Source organism: Pseudorasbora parva, chromosome 19 (assembly GCF_024679245.1).
Source record: "Pseudorasbora parva isolate DD20220531a chromosome 19, ASM2467924v1, whole genome shotgun sequence".
Taxonomy (NCBI): domain Eukaryota; kingdom Metazoa; phylum Chordata; class Actinopteri; order Cypriniformes; family Gobionidae; genus Pseudorasbora; species Pseudorasbora parva.
Window position 1 is genome coordinate 1,521,661 of NC_090190.1, and position 22,935 is coordinate 1,544,595.

At 41.3% G+C, this 22,935-nt stretch overlaps 1 protein-coding gene across 2 annotated transcripts in view; it reads right to left on the minus strand.

The window, feature by feature from the left end:
- The window catches only part of LOC137047982 (exostosin-1c), a 105,657-nt gene that overhangs the window by 51,154 nt on the left and 31,568 nt on the right, over positions 1 to 22,935 (minus strand). The gene's annotated exons all lie outside the window — the stretch shown is intronic.

The window sequence follows — 22,935 nt, forward strand, 5'->3', positions numbered from 1 at the left end:
AACACGTAGAGAATTTATCACGTAGAAACGTCTGACAGGTAATTCACATTACTGCTGTGCTTTATAGTCCTGACACATCAACAACCTGTGAGCCTTCATCATCAGCTCTACACTTATTATTTCACTAAACTCCAGCTGACAGGGAACCTTCTCTCAAAGTTATGAACAAACGCTCTTCCAGTAACGTTACGAGAACCATAGGCGCCGATACTGTGGGTGCTCCAGGGCTCGAGAACCCACTGAAAATATTGAGCACCCACGTGTGCCAGACTGCCAGTCAGGGATGGATTGGCAATCTGTGCGTTCTGGAAAAGTCCAGAACGGCCGTCCAACCGAGGGCCATCGGCCAAAAAACCCCCAAAAGTATAATAACTGTCGCGATAGTCAATGATAATAAAATAATGAGCTCGATAATTTTTCCGGCCGCGATAATTTCCATTTGCATGCTTGTTTGTTTTCGATGTTTCTCTCGCTGACGGAGCGTGCGCCTCGTCCGTTTGGGGAGATGTTTAAACTCGACGCGCCGTGATGAGACGTCAGGCTCGGCCAGATTCGTCTGGATCTCGTGCTTCTTCGGTTGCGGAGCCGCAGGCAAAGTTAAAAGATTTGACGGGCACACCGCCAAGCGAAACGGGGTCTCGTGCACTCCGCGTTTTTGCAGCGCGCACCCTCGCGCTCGTGCGGACGCTTATAACAGGACGCGAGTATAACAAGGCAAACCTACACTGATGTTGGCAGTTTGATAAATGCAAGTTAATTCTTCAGTTCAATGTTTGTGTGCTAAAAAGGGCAATAAGTTCCTGTAGATATACGTATTCTCTTTTTTTGACAAATAAAGGCATGTCATCAATGTCTTCTCTCTAGCTGTATCAAAATCTCACCTAGCTTTCCTCAGAGATGGTCAAGTCAAGTTTTGTGCATGATTACATGATATATTTGTCTTTATTTGTGAGAAATTGGCGCTGTCCTGATTTGAAAGAGATGCTACTTTACGGCTTTATTATCAATTAACTAGGTGTGTGTGTTCGTGTCGGCCGCTGTCCATTTCCTAAGGCTCTGAAATGCAAAAAATGTTTGACCAATTTTTTTAGGTCTTTCTTTAAAGGCCGCGTGCGCCAATGAGCACCCACAGAGGAAAACATAAATCGGCGCCTATGACATGAACGTTCGTTCAAAGTTATCTGGTCTTTACTAATGCTAGTTCATATTAGGGGGGACCCCGAATAGTCAAAGATTCGATGCAGGTTTGAGATTCAAATCTTCGCGGGTGTTTTGAAACAAGGATCATACCATTTTGGCAATATGGGGTGCTCAATATTTTAAAGACATGGCGCGCGCCACATCTGTGACCGCCCCGTATACGGGATGCCTACGTTTACTTCACTATATTTCACTTAAATCCTAATGTAATCATGACAAACTATATATTGTTGGAAAGGTCTAACACTCCTGAAGAGATATGTGTCCATTGTTTTATGATGAAAATTACATTATGACAGTAAAATAGTCATTTATGACGAGAGTCCCCCTCAACAACAACAAAAAAATCTACATCATAACAGCAGTTCTAACCTTTAACTACATTATAATGAAAATCCTTTCTTATCTTGACAAAACGCATATCATTTGAAAGGTCTGAGTCTCAATGTTCCATATTTGGTGACTGTTTTATGATGGAAGTGATATTTGGACAGAAATTTACAGGAAAATACAACAAATAAACAATCAATGGAAATTGAATGACACCCGGTGGCTATTTTTGGTATAGCGCCTCAACAAAATCTCATGGGGACTTCAATTTTTGTGACATCAACAACAAATTTGGAACACAATTTGGTTAGACATATGGCTTTGATTTCAATGTAATTTTAAAGTTAAACATTTTTTGTAAAATATTTATTTTATATAAAATAAAAATATTTAGTACTGTATTTTTCATTTTCAATAAATTTAAACTTCCATAACTTTTTCTAATATATTATATTTTGAAAGGCTTTGACTTCAGCAATAATCTGCTGATTGTCATCTTTAAATCAAGACCAAACTTAAGTCTATATTTCAAAGAATTCACACTGTACCTTTTTTGTTGTTTTTTGTTGGTTTAACTTAAAGAAGTAAGTAACCTGGTTGTCTTAAAATTTTGTATTCATTGAAATTAAAAATTTGAGTTAATACAATGAAGGAAATTTGTTTAATAAATAGAAACTCAAACTATTATTGTATCTGAACCACATAAAAAATGTGATAAATCATAAAATAAAAATGAAATAAAACACACACAATTACCCAATATGCTTACAAAATCTTTTAATAATATTTTAACAAAGGTTGTCGAATCTCAAAAAAAATTAATTGTATTAACTCAAATTTTTAATTTCAAGAACTCAATTTTGAGGCAACCAGGTAACTTTTTTTAAATCATTTTTTACAGTATATCCATCATTCATGGAATCACTTTTTAAATGTTACGACTTGTCTCGAAATATTCAAAGAACATTCAAAAGTAATGCTTCCTCAGCGTTTGCATAACTGGACATTCAGAAATAACGTTGTTGTTTTTTTGCCTTCCAGTGATGAAGCTGCTCTTGCAAAAGAGTGTAGACCAGCATATGATCAAGTCTATGAAATATCCTATCCTCAATAATTAATCATCATTCATTTCTCAGCGGATTATTATTGAGTTGTAGCTCCAGAAATGTTTTATTATAGTTTGGGTCACGTGACAGCTCTGTGCACCTGTAGACTTCAGATTGTGTTTGTGGAAATCTCTCCAAAAGGAGACTCGCTCCTCACGGCCGTGTTTGCCGCAGATGTTTGCATGTGTGTGTTGCCTGAGCATGCAGAGAGGTAGATCAAGTGTGTGACACCTGTGTAAACATATTGAACAGATATATAACTCCATTAGAGGTCAGGACAAGGACAAGGACAAGGGTGTGTGTGTGTGTGTATGTGTGTGTGTGTGTGTGTGTGTGTGTGTGTGTGTGTGTGTGTGAGTGACGTGGTTTATCAGCATGGAGCTCTGCTTGGTTTCTGTCTCGTGATGCAGACTGAATCGTAATGACTGGACTGAGTCCAAAGTTTTTTTTCTCCCTTCTGTCACTGATGAAGTTCGTGTTCTCACCATTGGCTTGTTTAGTTGGGGACCGTTAATACTCATCAACCACATTATTGATCTGACTGTACTAACACTGCTGTATGAGAACTGAACTGAGATGGACGATTACATCATTTTTAGCAAAACTGCTTTATAGATGAAAATTCGAGTAATTGATTGATTCATTTACAACAGAACTGAATCAACAGCCGAAATGCTTTATCCTCCCCTATCACTGTAAAGCTGCGTTCAAACAATCTCTATTGTATAACGTGCTATAGAAATAAAGGTGACTTGACTCTATGAAGCCCCTCCTTCTGAAAAGCACAATGTGCTCTGATTGGTCGGCTGGAGCGTTGTGTTGTAATTGGTTGAGTGCTTCCATCATGTTTGGGAAATGTCCCTGAGCACATGAGCTTCCCATTGTTAATCCGTGGGGTTTAATCTGGAGTCGGCCCACCCTCTCTAACAGCTCCAGCTCTTCTGGGAAGGCTTTCCTCAAGGTTTAGGAGTGTGTTTATGGGGATTTTTGCCCATTCTTCTAGAAGCTCATTTGTGAGGTCAGGCACTGATGTTGGACGAGAAGGCCTGGCTCTCAGTCTCCGCTCTAATTCATCCCGAAGCTGTTCTATCGGGTTGAGCTCAGGACTCTGTGCAGGCCAGTCCAGTTCCTCCACACCAAACTCCTCATCCATGTCTTTATGGACCGACGCTTTGTGCACTGGAGCGCAGTCATGCTGGGACAGGAAGGGGCCGTCCACAAACTGATCCCACAAAGATGGGAGCATGAAATTGTCCAAAATGTCTTGTTGAAACATTAAGATTTCCTTTCACTGGAACTAAGGGGCCAACCCCTGAAAAACATCCCCAGCCCATAATCCCCCCTCCACCAAACTTTACACTTGACACAATGTAGTCAGGCAAGTCCCGTTCTCCTGGCGACGCCAAACCCAGACTCGTCCATGGGATTGTCAGACTGAAGCGTGATTGGTCGCTCAGAGAACACGTCTCACTGCTCTAGAGTCCAGTGGCGGCTGCTTTACTCCACTGCATCCCACGCTTTGCATTGCTCTTGGTGATGTAAGGCTTGGATGAGCTGCTCGGCCATGGAAACCCATTCCATGAAGCTCTCTACGCTGTTCTTGAGCTCATCTGAAGGCCACAGAAGTCTGGAGGTCTGGAGCTGTTGACTCTGCAGAAAGTTGGCAACTTCTGCACACTGTGACACTCAGCATGCACTGACCCCGCTCTGGGATTTAACACTTCGTGGCTGAGTTGCTGTTGTTCCCAATGGCTTCCACTTTGTTATAATCCCACTAACAGTTGAGCGTGGAATATTTAGTAGTGAGGAAATGTCAGGAATGGACTTATTGCACAGGTGTCAGCCTATCACGGCCCCACGCTTGAGTTCACTGAGCTCCTGAGAGCGACCCATTCTTTCACTAATGTGTGTAGAAGCGTCTGCAGGCCGAGAGCTGGAGTTATACACCTGTGGAGATGAAGAGATTTGGAGGGGAAGGGAAGGAGCTGATTGATATGCCCCGCCCCATACTCCTGTTTCAGTGGAAATTACGTCGACACATTGAATAATACTGCGTGTTTCAAGGCGCTTCAGTAGGGCTTAAATGAGAACATTAACAAAACGTTCTTCAAACATATTAGCTGTAGTCTTCCGTATCACTTCAGATGCTGTTTGTTTATCAGAAAGCGTCTCCTGGCACAGTCTGCATCACATCCATGCTGTAAATTGCCAAACTGCAATAAGCATATCTTTTCCTGCCTACTCTTCTTCACCGAGACAAGCAGTCTGGCAGTGTTTTCTGTCCATAAGGACGCTCCGACCCACACAACGAGACATATGTCAACATGACATCACAACACTGCCCATGTCAACAGCAAATGTGTTGAGTCAGTGCAGGTCAGGGTGTGCTGAGGCGTGAAAACACACACACACACACACACGCACACGCACACGCACACGCACACCCACACGCACACGCACACACACACTCATGTTGGTCTATGTGGTTTACAGGGACTCTCCATAGGCGTAATGGTTTTTATACTGTACAAACCGTATTTTCTATCCCCCTACACCTACTGATCGCACACACACACACACACACACACACACACACACACACACACACACACACACACACACACACACACACACACACACACACACACACACACACACACACACACTGCTCCTAAACCTACCCATCACAGGAAACATTCTGCATTTTTACTTTCTCATAAAAACTCCTCCTGTGTGATTTATAAGCCTTTTGAAAAGTGGGGCCATGGGTAATGTCCTCATATTTCACCCTCTCCTGTAATACCTGTGTCATACCCATGGCATTATACACATTTGGGTCCTCATATGTCACAAAAACATGCACACACACACACACACATGCAAAGCACACACGCACGCACACACACACACACACACACACACACACACACACACACACACACACACACACACACACACACACACACACACACACACACACACACACACTACCCCTAAACCTACTATCACATGAAACATTCTGCATTTTTACATAAAAAAACAAAAAACATAATTGAGTAAGTTTTTGAATCCATTTACATTGTGGGGACTGCTGGCTGGTGATCTCAGGTTTTACTATCCTCTATGGACACACACACACACACACACACACACACACTCTCTCCAGTAAGAATGTGAGAAATTCCCTTTCATCATGTATTACTCAGGCGTTGAGTCTGACCTTCTGGCTGGACTCTAATGGAGAGGAGCAGGAGGATTTGTTTATCCAGCCTGTCAGAGCTCCAGCACCAGCGGCCTGACCTGCTCACCTCCTGCCCAGCAGAGCGCCCTGAGCCGGGGCAAAGGCCTCCGACGACTCGGCCTCACGGTAATGGAGATCACGGGGAATCCCGGAGTCTGTTCTGTCTCTGTAACGCTCTCACTTAGACCTGCAGTTTAGTGCTATTTGCTTTAACATATAGCTAAACTTAATACTAATATTTGTTTATTTTTCATTGTTATTTCACTTTTTGTTCGTACAAATAAAACATGCTGTGATGGGAAAGATTAAATCAAAAAAACATCACAAACTACTCCTATTTGGGACAGTAAACAAATATGGGAAATGAATAAAATCATTAAAAGCGGATAATCATATTTGTGAGTCTGTGGGATCAAACTATTTGATCCCCTTATATATATAATGTTTGGACAGTGTGGTGTGTGTGTGTGTGTGTGTATGTGTGTGTGTGTGTGTGTGTGTGTGTGTGTGTGTGTGATGGGTAGGTTTAGGGGCAGTGTAAGGGGATAGAAAATACGGTTTGTACAGTATAAAATACATTACGCTATGGAGAGTCCCCATATGTCACAAAAACAAACGTGTGTGTGTGTGTGTGTGTGTGTGTGTGTGTGTGTGTGTGTGTGCGCGTGTGAGGAGCTGCCGGGGAGTGAGTAAAAGCTCACTGGGACACACGAGTGTTAGCTGGCTGTTTGTTGACAAGTAATTGAAGTTGCAGATGAGTGAGTTGCTATCTCAGCTTACTTACAAACCCACAACACACACACACACACACACACGCACACACAGAGCGAAGAAGAAAATGAGCTGCAAGGAATCAGTGAATCCGAGGGAAATGAGTGGAGAGGGAGCGAGGCAGAGCGGTGTCGATTTGCATCAGTTTTTCACTTGTGATCATGATTATAGCATCATATTCACAAAGACACTGGCATCTATTTAACATCTGCGTGCCATATGGGTGCAAAATAATCCTTTTACAGTTCATAATAAGCGTATGTCACATAGCGATAAGTTGCATGCTGCTGTACAGTTCAGACAACTGTTTTAGCACCATGATGTAACGCCTGCCATCCTGATCCAAGCCCTCCGGTCACTTCAAGGGGAGCCAAATTTTTCTTGACAAAGACTCGGACGTGGAACTCCGCAAACAGCTGACGGACCAAAGCTGTCCACTCACGAGCCCAGCAGCTCCGCCTGATGCGAGCTCTACAGAAATCCTGGCCTGTTTCAGTAATAGTCCCGATGCTGACTCTACTAGAGCTTTTCCATTTTAAACTTCATTCCTGACGAGAGACGAATCCCTGTAGACTCGCGAGGTGGACAGTAACTCTCAGCTCATTTACTCGAGTGCTGTACTTAAGTTCACTTTTTGAGTATCTGTGCTTTACTGGAGTATTATTTTTTTCTGTAATCTTCTGACTTTAACTTCACTCCATCTGAAAGACAAATATCGTCCTTTTTACTCCACTACATTTCTATCAAGGTCCTCGAAGTCGAAAGTCGTTTCTGTCGCAGCTCTGAAAGTCAGTGATGATTTTTTTCTTCTCTAAAAGGTTTTTTGTTGTTGCAGACAGTCTATCAGGAATCTCTCTTATAGGGTCATGTACATTCTCCCAACACTGATCAGTTTATAGCGAAATGGAAGAAGATGGTTCCTCAGCACAGTCTGTGCACCCATAGCCATGATTAGTTTAGTTGGCATACACTTGGTGCATGTCTTATAAAATATTAAAAATATAAACGTCTGGGAGAAAGAGAAGAGTAAAGTTGTGAGAATATCAGATGTGTATCAGTGTATTGGATCCGTGCATTCGGCCTTAAAGTGACAGCAGCTTTATAAAGAGCTTTGTCACTTTTCTACAAGTATTTAAATGAGTTTAAGTTAGTCGTCTGCTAGTGTGTCAGATGGAGCGTCACTGACTGGCTTAAACCATGATGGCATAATGTGCATTTATACAACTATAATACAATAATGCGGCGACATAAAGAAGGAAATGTACTTTTGATACTTAAGTACTTTAAAAACAAATACTTCTGTACTTTTACTCCAGTAAAAATCTGTTTTTACAACTTTCACGTGTAACGGAGTAATATTTGACCAGTAGTGCTTTTACTTTACTCTAGTAATAGAGTTGTGTAGTTTGTCCACCTCTGACCAGCTGACAGGGAACGTTCTCTCAAAGTTGTGAGCAAACGCTCATCCGGTCACTTTAATAGAACCTTAATTTCAAAGTAATCTGGTCTTCCTCGAAACATTGATCTATAATGTGCACAAAACCGGTCCTAAATCTCACAGGTATATCTTTGGCTATAGCCAACAACACGCAGTGTAGGTCAAAATGATGCCAAAAATCATGTTCATGAAGATATTTAGTAAATTAAATATATATATATATATATATATATATATATATATATATATATATATATATATATATATATATATATATATATATATATATATATATATATATATATATATATATATATATATATGTGTTTAAAAAAATATTATTAGTAGTAATATGCATTGCTAAGGACATCATTTGGACAACTTTAAAAGAGATTTTCTCAATATTTAGATTTATTAGCACCCTCAGATTCCAGATTTTTGTATCTCAGCCAAATATTGTCCTAACAAATCATACATCAATGGAAAGCTTATTTATTCTGTTTTTTCTCTCTAGTTTTATTTTTTTATCACTTGTGCTTTGATTATAATTCTGTGCTGAATAAATCATCAACCTCATGAGTTTGTTTCTTCAGTGGAACATAAAGGAATATATTTTGAAGACAATGTTTGTGCATCCAAATTAAAGTCAGTAGGGTCCAAAACAAATTTACTTTCAACTTATAGACAAAAATCACTGAGACGCTTTCAAATAAAATATTGTGTGTGTGTGTGTGTGTGTGCGCGCGTACGTGCATGTGTGTGTGCGTACGTGCATGTGTGTGTGCATGTGTGTGCGTGCATGTGTGTGTGTGTGTGTACGTGCGTGTTTGTGTGTCTGTGTCTGTGTGTGTGTGTGTGTGTGTTCCTAGTAATGTTATACTTGTGAGGGCACAAATGTCCTCACTTATATAGTAAAATATGAAAACAACTCACTAGTTTGACATTGGACTGGTCCTCACTAGTTAAAAGGCTTATCAATCAGCCAAAAAAAAGATTTTATTTAAATCTATTGTTTTGCGTTTTGCACGTTTCTGAGATGGTTAGGTTTAGGGATATGGGTTGGGTTAGGGAATAGGAAGTAGCATTGACCTTAAATAAAATCAATATGTCCTCACTAATATAGTGAAACAAACGTGTGAGTGTGAGTGTGAGTGCGAGTGCGTGCGTGTGTGCGTGCGTGCGTGTGTGTGGACATGTGACATATGAGGACACAAATGTGTATAATGCCATGGGTATGACACAGGTATTACAGGAGAGGGTGAAATATGAGGACATTACCCATGGCCCCACTTTACAAAAGGCTTATAAATCACACAGGAGGAGTTTTTATGAGAAAGTAAAAATGCAGAATGTTTCCTGTGATGGGTAGGTTTAGGGGCAGTGTGTGTGTGTGTGTGATGGGTAGGTTTAGGGGCAGTGTGTGTGTGTGTGTGATGGGTAGGTTTAAGGGCAGTGTAGGGGATAGAAAATACGGTTTGTATAGTATAAAAACCATTACGCCTATGGACTGTCCCCACATTGTGTGTGTGTGTGTGTGTGTGTTTCACAGTAGAAAGAAAGTCATACAGGTTTGCAACAACACGAGAGTAAACTCATTTTGGATGTGTTGTTCCTTTGAGATGCAATGTGGTCAATCTCCAGGCCGTTCAGTTGCCTGTATTCAATCTATACACACAGAAATGAACAATTTCCTGTTTAGTGATTATGATCATAGTGTCCAAATGTGATGCTCAGAATCTGGCGTCTTGTTTGAGTCCATCAGGACGCACAGTGCTGACAGCTGATCAATAAATGTATCCTGGAGTCAATTAGAAAGAGTTGGGCGATCGGTCTGGAAGGACGAGAAGGTCAGCGGCGAGTCTATTTGCATGTAGCATTTGGAAATGTCAGCCATCATTCGGGCTGTAAACACGGCTCTTGTTTTTGCCCGCGCTGGCCGTTGCGAAAGCCTAGTTGTGTTCTATTCTAATGGAAAATGCAGGCTTGATGTATTCAGCCGTCAGATGGCCCGTTCCCCTGGACGGCACTGAACTATTCATGCATGTGCATCTCGAAATAAAGCACCCAGCCTTTCAGTCCAGAATGTGACCCTGGGTTTCCACCTCAGGGAGTCCGGACTGTTGGATATGAAATCACAGCATGAAAACATGGCTATAATCATACCATATTCAAGAGCAGAGACAGTTATTCACTTCAGCCCTTCGGTCAACAGACAGTTTGTCTCGCGCTGACGCCACTTTGGCTTCCGATACGTCTTCTAAAAGCAATTAGGCTCAAACGGGAGCACTAAGGCACCTCACGAATCAATGCGTTACTGTATGAATGAGAACATTCTGGAGTGAATGAAACTTCAGTTTCTTCCTGCGAACAAGGAATGCTCTCAGAACATCAGTTGCAACGTTCAGTAACTCTCAGTAATGTTTAATCAAATGTTTGCTGAAACTTATCCGGTCTTTAATAACCTTCTCAAAAAACAACATTTAGTGTACCGTATGTTCAACTCATGTTTTTAAATGTTTCTACTTGTTTCAGAACTTTTAGGGAATATTCAAAAGTAGGGTTGTTAACCGATGACCGTTTGACCGATGGTTGACCGTATCAACATTAACCGATCAAAGTTGTCTGTAAAAAAAAAAAGTGATCTCTAAATTAGGCTATTATAGACAGTGGACTAAACGCTACTACAGTTAGCCGTCTCATTACAAAAGCTTTTTGTGTGAAGTGAATAAATCCCTCACACTCAGTTTTTCATAACTCGCCTGTTTGTACTTAATAAACCGATAAAAACGTCATCATCATCTTTCTTTATTATTGTTAGCACTACCTCAAACTAAAGCGGCATCTCTTCGGAGCTGTCCTTTTCTTAAACGAGCCGCGGCAATGTTTCAAATGAGCTTCTAACGCCAGACAAACGGAACATGAAAAGGTGCGATTTTTAGACCGATATAGATCGAAACTATTCAGCATTTTGCATTTTATTTTTAAAAACATGCTTGTTGTTATAAAAAAAATTAAAAGGCAAATTAAGTCTTTCACCGCCAAACACGAACATTTTCGTTATTTGTGAGAAAACGCTTCCAGGCCAATAACGGAATTTTCCGTGTTTCCGTGTTTTCACTGTCGGGCGATAGGGGGCGCTATTGCGCATCTTCTGAATGAGTCCTGAATCTCCTGATCAAAACACACGTGAGGAAGACGCAGTGAAACGAGCGATCGCATGAAATCAAATGCATATTAAAAATAACCTGATCATCATCAATAAACAGCATATGAATCAAAACTATCTAATGTTAGTGAATGAGATGTGGACCCAGGACGAGCTCCAGAACTGTGTAAGCATTAGGGGTGTTGATGGACTTGATCTCCTCATCTGTGTTTGATCATCTCTAAATCTGATCTGGAGTCAGTCTTTCACAAAAAATTGATTTTCTCAGCTTTTTGTTCAATATGTTGCTTTTTTATGAAACCTACCCATATTCAAGTGTTGATAAAAAAGGAATGCATGAAGCTAGAAAAAAACGGGTTTTTTTTCTTTAGAAGAATAGGGTCAGCTCTTTATTTTGATATATTGCATGCTCAGATATTCATTAAACAAAATATTCTATGGGCTATTAAATTTTGGTGAAAATTGTCAAAAACCCTGGCGGTGGCTGGCAACTTTTTTTTAAATGCTGCCGGGGAAATAGTTAAATTGATAACAGTGTTCACCTTACATAATAAACGTTTATAAATTTAACATAACATCATTAAGTTAACGGCACATCTAAATATTAACAGTGACAAATTCAAATGGTTTGTATTTACTCAAAGATATCGTGCCAGCTTTACTTGAATTTTTTTGTTCATATAACTAAATTGTTATTTGTAAAAGTTGCTCAATATAGTTGTGTGCGACCACTGACCACATATTTTTAAGTAAATTCAACAAGTCATTTTTTTGAGTGCAGTGAGATGTGATGACTATTGTAGACTACACTGGAGTAACATTGACAACCACCTCTAGCAAATAGGGTACAAGTTTTCTTGTCCTGAACGTGAGATGACGTTTGACGGCCAAATCAAATAACCAATTAGAGGAGAGCCCTTCTAGCCAATCATAAGCCCCTTTCACACTGCGATTCCAGCAAATACACGGATAATGCGATCCGGCATTTGTTCCCGGGCCGCTAGATTTGGTCCATTAACACTGCCAGCGAAATACCGTAATATGAGCGCTTTCACACACAACCCGTAACGGTCCCGGATCGAGTTGACACGTGACATCCGGATGTGACGTATAACGGCGAGCGATCTCCGCTTCAGCGCGGATAGTAAGGAGCTCCGTGGTCTCGACTTGTGTCCAGTTTGCGCTCATTTCTGCTTGTTTAATTTTAGTTTCTTTTGTATCCGAACACTCTCTGCGTTTAAAACACCGACGAGCTCTTCTGGCACTGCAGGGTTGTGTTATTGAAGAAACAAGCTCTAGGAGTCGCACGATAACTACGCACACGTTCCAGCATTAGTTTCAGCTTTTGTTCACACAGCGCTCGTCCCGGATTGAATCCCGCAATGTTACTCGGTCCCCGACCCGGGTTCAGTTCGGTAATCAATCCCGGGACGTGGTTGCTTTCACACAGAAGGCGACTCGGCAATGCTCCGGGAATATCGCGGGTCCGACGTGCAGTGTGGAAGGAGCTATAGACGAAAAAGGCGGTACCTTCCCCTACCATCCTGGGAAAAAAAATACTGTGTACCGGTCCCGATAACTCACAGTACCCGGATGAGCGGTGTGTGTTATTCATTTTTGGTGGTTGTTATTTGGGAATAACATATCGCTGGAATGCGCGATGGACCAATCAGAATCAAGTATTTCACAGAGCCGTGTAATAATGGCCCATGGCAAGCACCTCTAATATATTTATAACTCAAAGGGAACATTAGGCAAACGTTCGTACTCCTTATTTTTGTTATCTGGGTTTCTGGTGGAAGTGAATCTAGTGAAGGGACGGGCAGGAGGGCGACTGAGCCCAGAAATGAGAAACAACAGGCAGGGAGCCAAACATTCACAGCTTGGCACTGTCAATCACGGCCGCAGCTCTCTTCCGCAGTGTTTTCCGTGCGTGTGTGTGTGTTTGTGTGTGTGTGTGTTTGTGTGGTCATGTTTTTGTGACATATGAGGACTCAAATGTGTATAATGCCATGGGTATGACACAGGTATTACAGGAGAGGGTGAAATATGAGGACATTACCCATGGCCCCACTTTACAAAAGGCTTATAAATCACACAGGAGGAGTTTTTATGAGAAAGTAAAAATGCTGAATGTTTCCTGTGATGGGTAGGTTTAGGGGCTGTGTGTGTGTGTGTGTGTGTGTGTGTGTGTGTGTGTGTGTGTGTGATGAGTAGGTTTGGGGGGGGCAGTGTAAGGGGATAGAAAATACGGTTTGTACAGTATAAAAACCATTACGCCTATGGAGAGTCCCCATATGTCACAAAAACCAACGTGTGTGTGTGTGTGTGTGTGTGTGTGTGTGTGTGTGTGTGTGTGTGTGTGTGTGTGTGTGTGTGTGTGTTTTTGTGTGTGTGCAACGCACCATTACACACATCATTCCCGCTCTTCCGCTGTGTGCCAGGCTGCCTTGTTAAGGAGACTGCCCAATTAATTGAAAGCAGACTGACGCGGGCATCAGTTTGTGCATTAGCCGAGATAAACCAAGAGTTGCACACTCCACTTCAACAGCCTTCAATTATTCCAAGGAGGGCAGGGGAGCAAAAAATGCAGCAAGGCACTTCTGTGAAAAATGACCCGCAGCAGCAGGGCGTGTTTACGAGTCTGAGAGCTTGTTTGGAATAGTGAGAAGTTGATTTGAAGCTGTTTTTTCAAGCCTACCGTGCACAGGGTAGGGCACTTGAGTGAGAAAATCATATAGAAATACTGAACATCAGAATAAATGCTTATTAAAGGTGCGTGTGTGAGTAAATACAAACACGTGTGCAGTTACTGGCTGCGCTAGTGGAAACTTCAGGGGTGAGGCAGGCTTGGCACCTCATTATATGGAGCTGGAGAGGAAGTTTCAGGTTGACGTAGCACACAGTAATCCACTGGAGCGGAAGAAACGCGATCGACGCCGCACAACGGGCTTTCTTCAGAATAATCTCACAAGTTTGGGCACTGTTCAGACTATATCGTGGCCTTTGGGGAGCCCACTTTTGTTTTTGTTTTTTGCTTGTGTGTGCCTCTAATATTCCTTTACACACAGATGAGTTCGTCAATCTATCGCTTAATGCTATTGCGGAGAGAGACTCACAAAATCACAAAACAAAATGCACACAAACGTGTCCCTGCTCTTAAAGGGTTAGTTCACCCAAAAATGAAATGTCTGTCATTAACTCCTCTCCCTGATGTCGCTCCACACCCGTAAGACCTCCGTTCATCTTCACACACAGTTTAAGATATTTTATATTTAGTCAGAGAGCGTATGCAAGTGTATGCACACTATACTGTCCATGTCCAGAAAGGGAATAAAAACATCATCACAGTAGTCCATATGAGACATCAGTGGGTTAATTAGAGTCTCTTGAAGCATCCAAAATACATTTGGGTCCAAAAATAACAAAAACTACGACTTTATTCAGCATTGGCTTCTCTTCCGCGTTTGTGTTCAATCCTCAAATAAAGATTCAAACGGTTATGAATCAGTGAATCCGAAACATGAATCAATTCACTGATTCATAACTGTTTGAATCTTTATTTGAGGATTGAAAACAAACACAGAAGAGAAGACAATGCTGAATAAATTTGATGTTATTTTTGGACCAAAATGTATTTTCAATGGTTCAAGAGATTCTAATTAAGTAAAGGACAACTGCGGTGAGAAAGGCCCCTCGGGGTAATTAACAGATGGTTAGCGAGTACATCGTTCTCTGGGATGCGTTTTCATGATAATCGAATGTAAAGAGTTTTATCTTTAAAAACAGATTAGCTTATAACGCTTGTCTATGGGGCACTGGGTCAGTGAAATTAAACCGCTAGTTAATACCACTAACAAGGCTCAAAATATCCTCACACTAACACGGCAGCATGATGAGGGTCCCTACATGCAAACAGAAGCATTGAGAACTTTATAAGAGTACAAACAGTTTAATAAGAAGATACTTTATAAACACAGTGCATTACGTGTTTACAGACGGCAGCCATCTTGCTTGCTTTTCATGAAAACGCATCCCAGAGAACGATCTACTCGCTAACCATCTGTTAATTACCCCTAGGGTCATCAATCGACCACAGAGGCCTTCCTTTAATGTTCGTCCAGAAATCCAAGATCAAGAAGTGGATATTCGTTTATGTTTTTTCTACGAATCTTTGCGTTGGCATGTACTAAACATGAGTGGAATTTGCACCACAGTGCCACCACACCTTGATGGTCATGACAAGAACAGCATGTATAGTTATCTTTATTAAAGTGAATTAGATTTAAATCACAGTCATGCATGCATTAAATATATATTTATAGCAATTTTACATATAATGATCCACGTTGATCACATTACACAAAACTGAAATTGCACCTAAAAATAACATGTGTCAATATATTTTGAGACCCCCCAAAATTTCCCCCGTAGTTCGCACCCTGAGTTTTCAAATGTTCATGAAAAAAAAGTATTTTCAAATCACCAAAGCTGCTTTATTTGATCAAAAACAGTAATATTGTGAAATATTATTGTCATTAAATATAACGTCTTCTATGTGAATTTATTTGGTAACACTTTAGAAAACTGAAAACTACAATACTAGTTACTACTATTAGCTATCAAGAAACTCTGATTAAAGGTGCAATATGTAAGTTCAGTATTTTGTTCAGTCGAGTAATATCCCAAATGTTTCCAACTATTTGTAAATCGGGAGATGATTGTGATTTTAACCAATGAACCGGAACGTGTGAGGGCGTGGCCTGTCAATGCCATATTTCGTTACTCTCGGTTTCAATAATGCATAATATATTATGAAGGTCATAGTAACCCATTATTAATGACTCAAGTGTGACTACATCCTTCTAAAGTAATTACTAATTATTTCGATCAGTATTATAAAGTGAAAAACATAACTAGTAGTAAGTACTGACTTCATTGTAAGCTTTTGAATAGTAACACTTTAAAATTAAATATATATTATGCATTAGTTGCATTAATTATGAACCTACAGTATTTTTTTTATCCTCTGGAAGTTATGAACACAATAGTTACTGATAAGCTGATAGTCAACCACCACATTCAACCGAGCGCTTTTACTAACTAATTCATTAATCAGAGTTCAGCATTACTCACTCGCTCCTGTGTAATTATTCATTAATGATGGAGCCGTATTCTGAAGTGGTCCCATATCGTGTAAAATGTAATTTAGTCCTGTGATGCAAAGCGGATTTGTTGGCATCATTACATCACAGAATTCTTCTTTTTCTTCTTATTGCATTTTATTATTATTAAATATAAAATATTTTGGAGTACCCTGTTATCTTTCCAAAGGCAATGCCGACATTTATTAAAATGCACAATATAATTTATTAGCACATTATTAATCTAATAAATCAGTAAAAGTAAAAGGCCAACATTACATTGGTTAATCAAGAGTCAATCAGCTGGTGCCCATATCTCACGGGGAGGTGTGTGTGTGTGTGTGTGTGTGTGTGTGTGTGTGTGTGTGTGTGTGTGTGTGTGTGTGTGTGTGTGTGTGTGTGTGTGTGTGCTATCTGATCTATAGATTCACTGGCGTCCTCAGGGCCACTGTGTGGAGATAAATTAATATAGATTGCATGTACTGACGGGAGAGAGCAAAAGAGAGAGGGACAGGCCTCCATTACAAACCTGTGAGTGTGAGTGTGTGTGTGTGTGTGTGTGTGAGTGTGTGAGTGTTCCAGGAACAGCCTTGGCCTTTTTGACCCTGGCCTTGCAAGCAGTGATACGGACAACCGGGGCAGATGCTACAGAAGAAGAGAGGTGCTTAATGCAGTTACTGGAGTGGAGACAACTCACTCACTGCACCTGATCACATTACTGAGAGAGAGAGAGAGAGAGAGAGAGAGAGGGAGAGAGAGAGAGAGAGAGAGAGAGAGAGAGAGAGAGAGAGAGAGAGAGAGAGAGAGAGAGAGAGAGAGAGAGAGAGAGAGAGAGAGAGAGAGAGAGAGAGAGAGAGAGAGAGAGAGGTTTTTGCGCAGGATGAGACTCAGTCAGAGATATCGAAACAATAGGAGACAGGAGGAAATGCAGAAGTGTGACGCAGGTTGAGGTAATCAGAGATATTGTGAGAGGGTGGAGAGAAAGAGATACTTCAGAAATAAACAAGATAGTGTTCAAGTTCTGCATGAGTGGAGGAAAGTGTAGAGCCTGTCCTGACGCTTCACAACACACTCAACAATCCAACGGTGCGGATGAGGCGACACACACATCGATTATAAAGAAACATTTCTGTCAATGCCAAAAAATATGGATGGATGGATGGATGGATGGATGGATGGATGGATGGATGGATGGATGGACATAGCAGATAGATAGATAGATAGATAGATAGATAGATAGATAGATAGATAGATAGATAGATAGATAGATAGATAGATAGATAGATAGATAGATAGATAGATAGATAGATAGATAGATAGATAGATAGATAGATAGATAGATAGATAGATAGATAGATAGATGTTTTAGAACAGGGTGTGGAAGCCATTGAGCACCCAGAAAAATGAGAGAGAGAGAGAGAGAGAGAGAGAGAGAGAGAGAGAGAGAGAGAGAGAGAGAGAGAGAGAGAGAGAGAGAGAGAGAGAGAGAGAGAGAGAGAGAGAGAGAGAGAGAGAGAGAGAGAGAGAGAGAGAGGGGCTCTGGTTTCTGCATTCCCAGCTGTAGGCGTGTGCCGAGCGCTGCCGCCTGTGCCGCCGCAGGGATGATGGGATCGAGACAGCTGGGGACGGAGAGGACAGCGAGCTCACTGGGCTATGCGGGGACACACTGAGGAAAGACAGGGCGTGTAGCAGTGCTCCCAAAATATCAAAACATCCACATGTACGGGATGCATGTCCGATCGGCTCAGAATCACAGCCATTGGTCAGTCACAGGGACAGCAGGGACAATGAGGGCTCGCTTATGAGGACAGAACACAAGGGGAGACAATAGAGCCGGGGATCAACGCTTATGGAAATTAGGCAAACAACAGCAGTGGGAGAGGGAATTATGTGTTCAGAATCGGCCATGAACCAGAATTACAACACAAAGACGCCACTTGTCCAAACTAAACGACACACAATGCTGAATAATCCTAAACGAAGCAGACCAGATTAGCCTGAAAACACGGACTGAATGCATAAAACACATTCCTGATGTTAAATCATTGGATTGACACGCAAAATGCTTATCAATAATTTCTGTCAGTCCTGTTGTTCGTTATGTTAGTACGCGAGGCCGGTCTTAAGACCATTTTTTGAAGGTCTTGTCTCGGTCTCGACCGCATTTATCCGTCTCATCTTGGTCTTGGAGGACCAGTCAAGACCACAGCTGCAAGGATAATAATCATTAAATTGCCGGTGCATTGTCTGATTTAACATCATTAATGAGATTTGATTTAAACGTACTGCTTAAAATGCAATCAATAATTTCTTTGTAATGTGATTTCTTTTGTTACTGAGCTGCTGGGTTCAAAAGCAATGAAGCATTGTCTCAAAAATGGCCAGAACATTCTGAGAGGTAGTTAATATATATATATACAGTATATTTATAACATAGAATATTATTAAGCAATATCAAAAGAGAAAGAGCTGTTTTCATGAATATAAGTATGATTGTGAATTATATTGATTCATACAAATAAGTAAAAATAAGTCTTTGCTAATTCAGCAACGTTTCGTTATTAAATGACATGCGATCCGAATCATTGATCGATTCACTGATTCCTGATTCATAACCGTTTGAATCTTTATTTGAGGATTGAACACACACCCGGAAGAGAAGCCAATGCTGAATAAAGTCGTAGTTTTTGTTATTTTTGGACCCAAATGTATTTTCGATGCTTCAAGAGATTCGACATTAGGGTGAGTCGTTAATGACATAAATTTCATTTTTGGGTGAACTAACCCTTTAAATAAGTCATTTCTCAGACAGTAGATATGGATATTTAGATGTATTTATGGAGTGCTGGTCTTTGTCTCAGTAGGTGGTCTTGAACACTAGTCAGTAGGGGCTGCTCTTAAAATGACAAATGCTCTCACCTGTGTTAATATTCCTGTAGTGCTCTCAGCACCATTTAACACGTTTGATCATCTTTCAATTCATTCAACACAATCACTGCAGTGTAAAAAAAAAATTGTTGGTTTTTGTTGGTTTAACTTAAAAAAGTAAGTAACCTTTTTGGCTTAAAATTGTGAGTTTATTGAAATTAAAAATTTGAGTTGATACAATGAAGGAAATTTGTTTAATAAATAGAAACTAAAATATTATTGTATCTGAACCACATAAAAAATGTGATAAATCATGAAAATAGCACAATTTGGCTGCGTCATCACAAATAAAACACACACAATTACCCAAACTACTTACAAAATCTTTTAATAATATTTTTAAAAAGGTTGTCAAATCTCAACAAAAAAAATTTCATTGTATTAACTCAAAATTGTAATTTCAATGAACTCAAAATTTTAAAGCTACACTTTTTTAGTTTATTCTTAGCTAAAAACACTTAGTTCTTTCAAAAATATATGTGCTCATTAATGTATATTTACTTCTTTCGAGTAATAAAGTATTCTCGTAAGTTTATAATATGCCATTGAAAATACACACGGGTGAGGGGTTCGAATGCCGGTCGCCATGTTGCTCCTCCATCTTGAAAGTACAGTAGCCAAAGAGGGACATACCCGTAAATTCAAGCTTCACCTTTCGCGTTTTAACACTCGATGGCACCGTGTCGAATGTGAAGAGGGGGATTGCCGTGTTAATCTTGGACTAAATCGGAAACTAATATTCACTGGATGGTCATATACCTTTACACCGCTAGATGGGGGAAAATATCACTCAGTGAGCAACCAGGTAACTTTTTTTCTAAATAATTTTTTACGGTGTGCAGATGAGAAAACAAAAATGAGGTTCTGAGTGTTCATACTTATGGATACTTGATATTGTAATGCACGTGAGTTTGACAGGTAGGCTGTATCTGGTAATCCGTCCGGATTATTCATAAATGCATGCTTTAAATCAGGTTTATATGGCTTAGATCACTGTTTCCATGGATACAGCGCACACTTGGCATCTAGACCTCGCAGAGACGCTTAATCATGAAGCCGTTGTGATAGCGGCGCTATCTAACCGCTGACATTGAGGCCTTTGTCAAGTAAAAGATCAACCAATTCTCTAAATGATTAATTCAACGCGGAGTACGTTTCTCGTCTGACAGGCTGTTACGATCCTCCGTTCTAGTCTAAGGGCAGGAAAGGAGGGTAACAAAAAAGTTGCGGGGAGAGGATGAGAGAACTGCCATCTCCAGGTTCCAGGGCAGGCACAAATTGCTCAATTACACCAGTTTCAAAATAACAAGATTTATTAAATTAACAAGGAGCATTAACAAAACGCTAGCCTGATGTGGTCATCCTCAGCTCTAGTCAGAATATGAGTCTGATGCTCATTGGGCTGTGATTATGGGGCGTGTTTCAACCCAACCAGGAAAGACCTCGATTGGACAGACCGACAACCAATCAGAGCAGCGGAGCGACGCAATGTCAACAGAGCTCAACTGCACTGTGTTGCCAAGTCTGCGTTTTTTTCCACGGGTTGTTTTCTATGTCCGCGGGTTGAAGCGACTATTATGTGATATATAGACCCATGAGTCTGAATTTTAGCAGCAACCGTTCCAAAATAACACACATTTTACCCCCAAACACCATTTTTTCCCCGGAGAACCCCCGAGGAGCTATTGTTTAGGGCTAGTGCGGGTTTTGTTGTAAAACTTGGCAACCCTGTCTGCACGCGCGCTGGAATAAACGATCTTTGCCGGTGTTGTAAAAAAATAAAATAATTTAATGATACACAGAGCACTGACCCCAACATGATCATCATTACTGAGAGAAATAGTGAAGGTGATGCAGATACAAACAAGCTCTCCGTTTAGGAGTCGAACAAATATAATCCAAGCCCCTTTGATGACGTGATGATTATGGTTCTGTTGATCATCTGTCCGTCATCGGCTAAAGCCCGCCCTGATGATCTCATTGGTCAGTTTCTGTTGATCATCTGTCCGTCATCGGCTAAAGCCCGCCCTGATGATCTCATTGGTCAGTTTCTGTTGATCATCTGTACGTCATCGTCTAAAGCACGCCCTGATGATCTCATTGGTCAGTTACTGTCGATCATCTGTACGTCATCGTCTAAAGCCCGCCCTGATGATCTCATTGGTCAGTTTCTGTTGATCATCTGTCCGTCATCGGCTAAAGCCCGCCCTGATGATCTCATTGGTCAGTTTCTGTTGATCATCTGTCCGTCATCGGCTAAAGCCCGCCCTGATGATCTCATTGGTCAGTTTCTGTTGATCATCTGTCCGTCATCGGCTAAAGCCCGCCCTGATGATCTCATTGGTCAGTTTCTGTTGATCATCTGTCCGTCATCGGCTAAAGCCCGCCCTGATGATCTCATTGGTCAGTTTCTGTTAATCATCTGTCCGTCATCGGCTAAAGCCCGCCCTGATGATCTCATTGGTCAGTTACTGTTGATCATCTGTTCGTCATCGGCTAAAGCCCGCCCTGATGATCTCATTGGTCAGTTTCTGTTGATCATCTGTCCGTCATCGGCTAAAGCCTGCCCTGATGATCTCATTGGTCAGTTTCTGTTGATCATCGGTCTGTCATCGGCTAAAGCCCGCCCTGATGATCTCATTGGTCAGTTTCTGTTGATCATCTGTCCGTCATCGGCTAAAGCCCGCCCTGATGATCTCATTGGTCAGTTTCTGTTGATCATCTGTCCGTCATCGGCTAAAGCCCGCCCTGATGATCTCATTGGTCAGTTTCTGTTGATCATCTGTTTGTCATCGGCTAAAGCCCGCCCTGATGATCTCATTGGTCAGTTTCTGTTGATCATCTGTCCGTCATCGGCTAAAGCCCGCCCTGATGATCTCATTGGTCAGTTTCTGTTGATCATCGGTCTGTCATCGGCTAAAGCCCGCCCTGATGATCTCATTGGTCAGTTTCTGTTGATCATCTGTCCGTCATCGGCTAAAGCCCGCCCTGATGATCTCATTGGTCAGTTTCTGTTGATCATCTGTCCGTCATCGGCTAAAGCCCGCCCTGATGATCTCATTGGTCAGTTTCTGTTGATCATCTGTCCGTCATCGGCTAAAGCCCGCCCTGATGATCTCATTGGTCAGTTTCTGTTGATCATCTGTCCGTCATCGGCTAAAGCCCGCCCTGATGATCTCATTGGTCAGTTTCTGTTGATCATCTGTCCGTCATCGGCTAAAGCCCGCCCTGATGATCTCATTGGTCAGTTTCTGTCGATCATCTGTACGTCATCGTCTAAAGCCCGCCCTGATGATCTCATTGGTCAGTTTCTGTTGATCATCTGTCCGTCATCGCCTAAAGCCCGCCCTGATGATCTCATTGGTCAGTTTCTGTTGATCATCTGTCCGTCATCGGCTAAAGCCCGCCCTGATGATCTCATTGGTCAGTTTCTGTTGATCATCTGTCCATCATCGGCTAAAGCCCGCCCTGATGATCTCATTGGTCAGTTACTGTTGATCATCTGTCCATCATCGGCTAAAGCCCGCCCTGATGATCTCATTGGTCAGTTTCTGTTGATCATCTGTCCGTCATCGGCTAAAGCCCGCTCTGATGATCTCATTGGTCAGTTT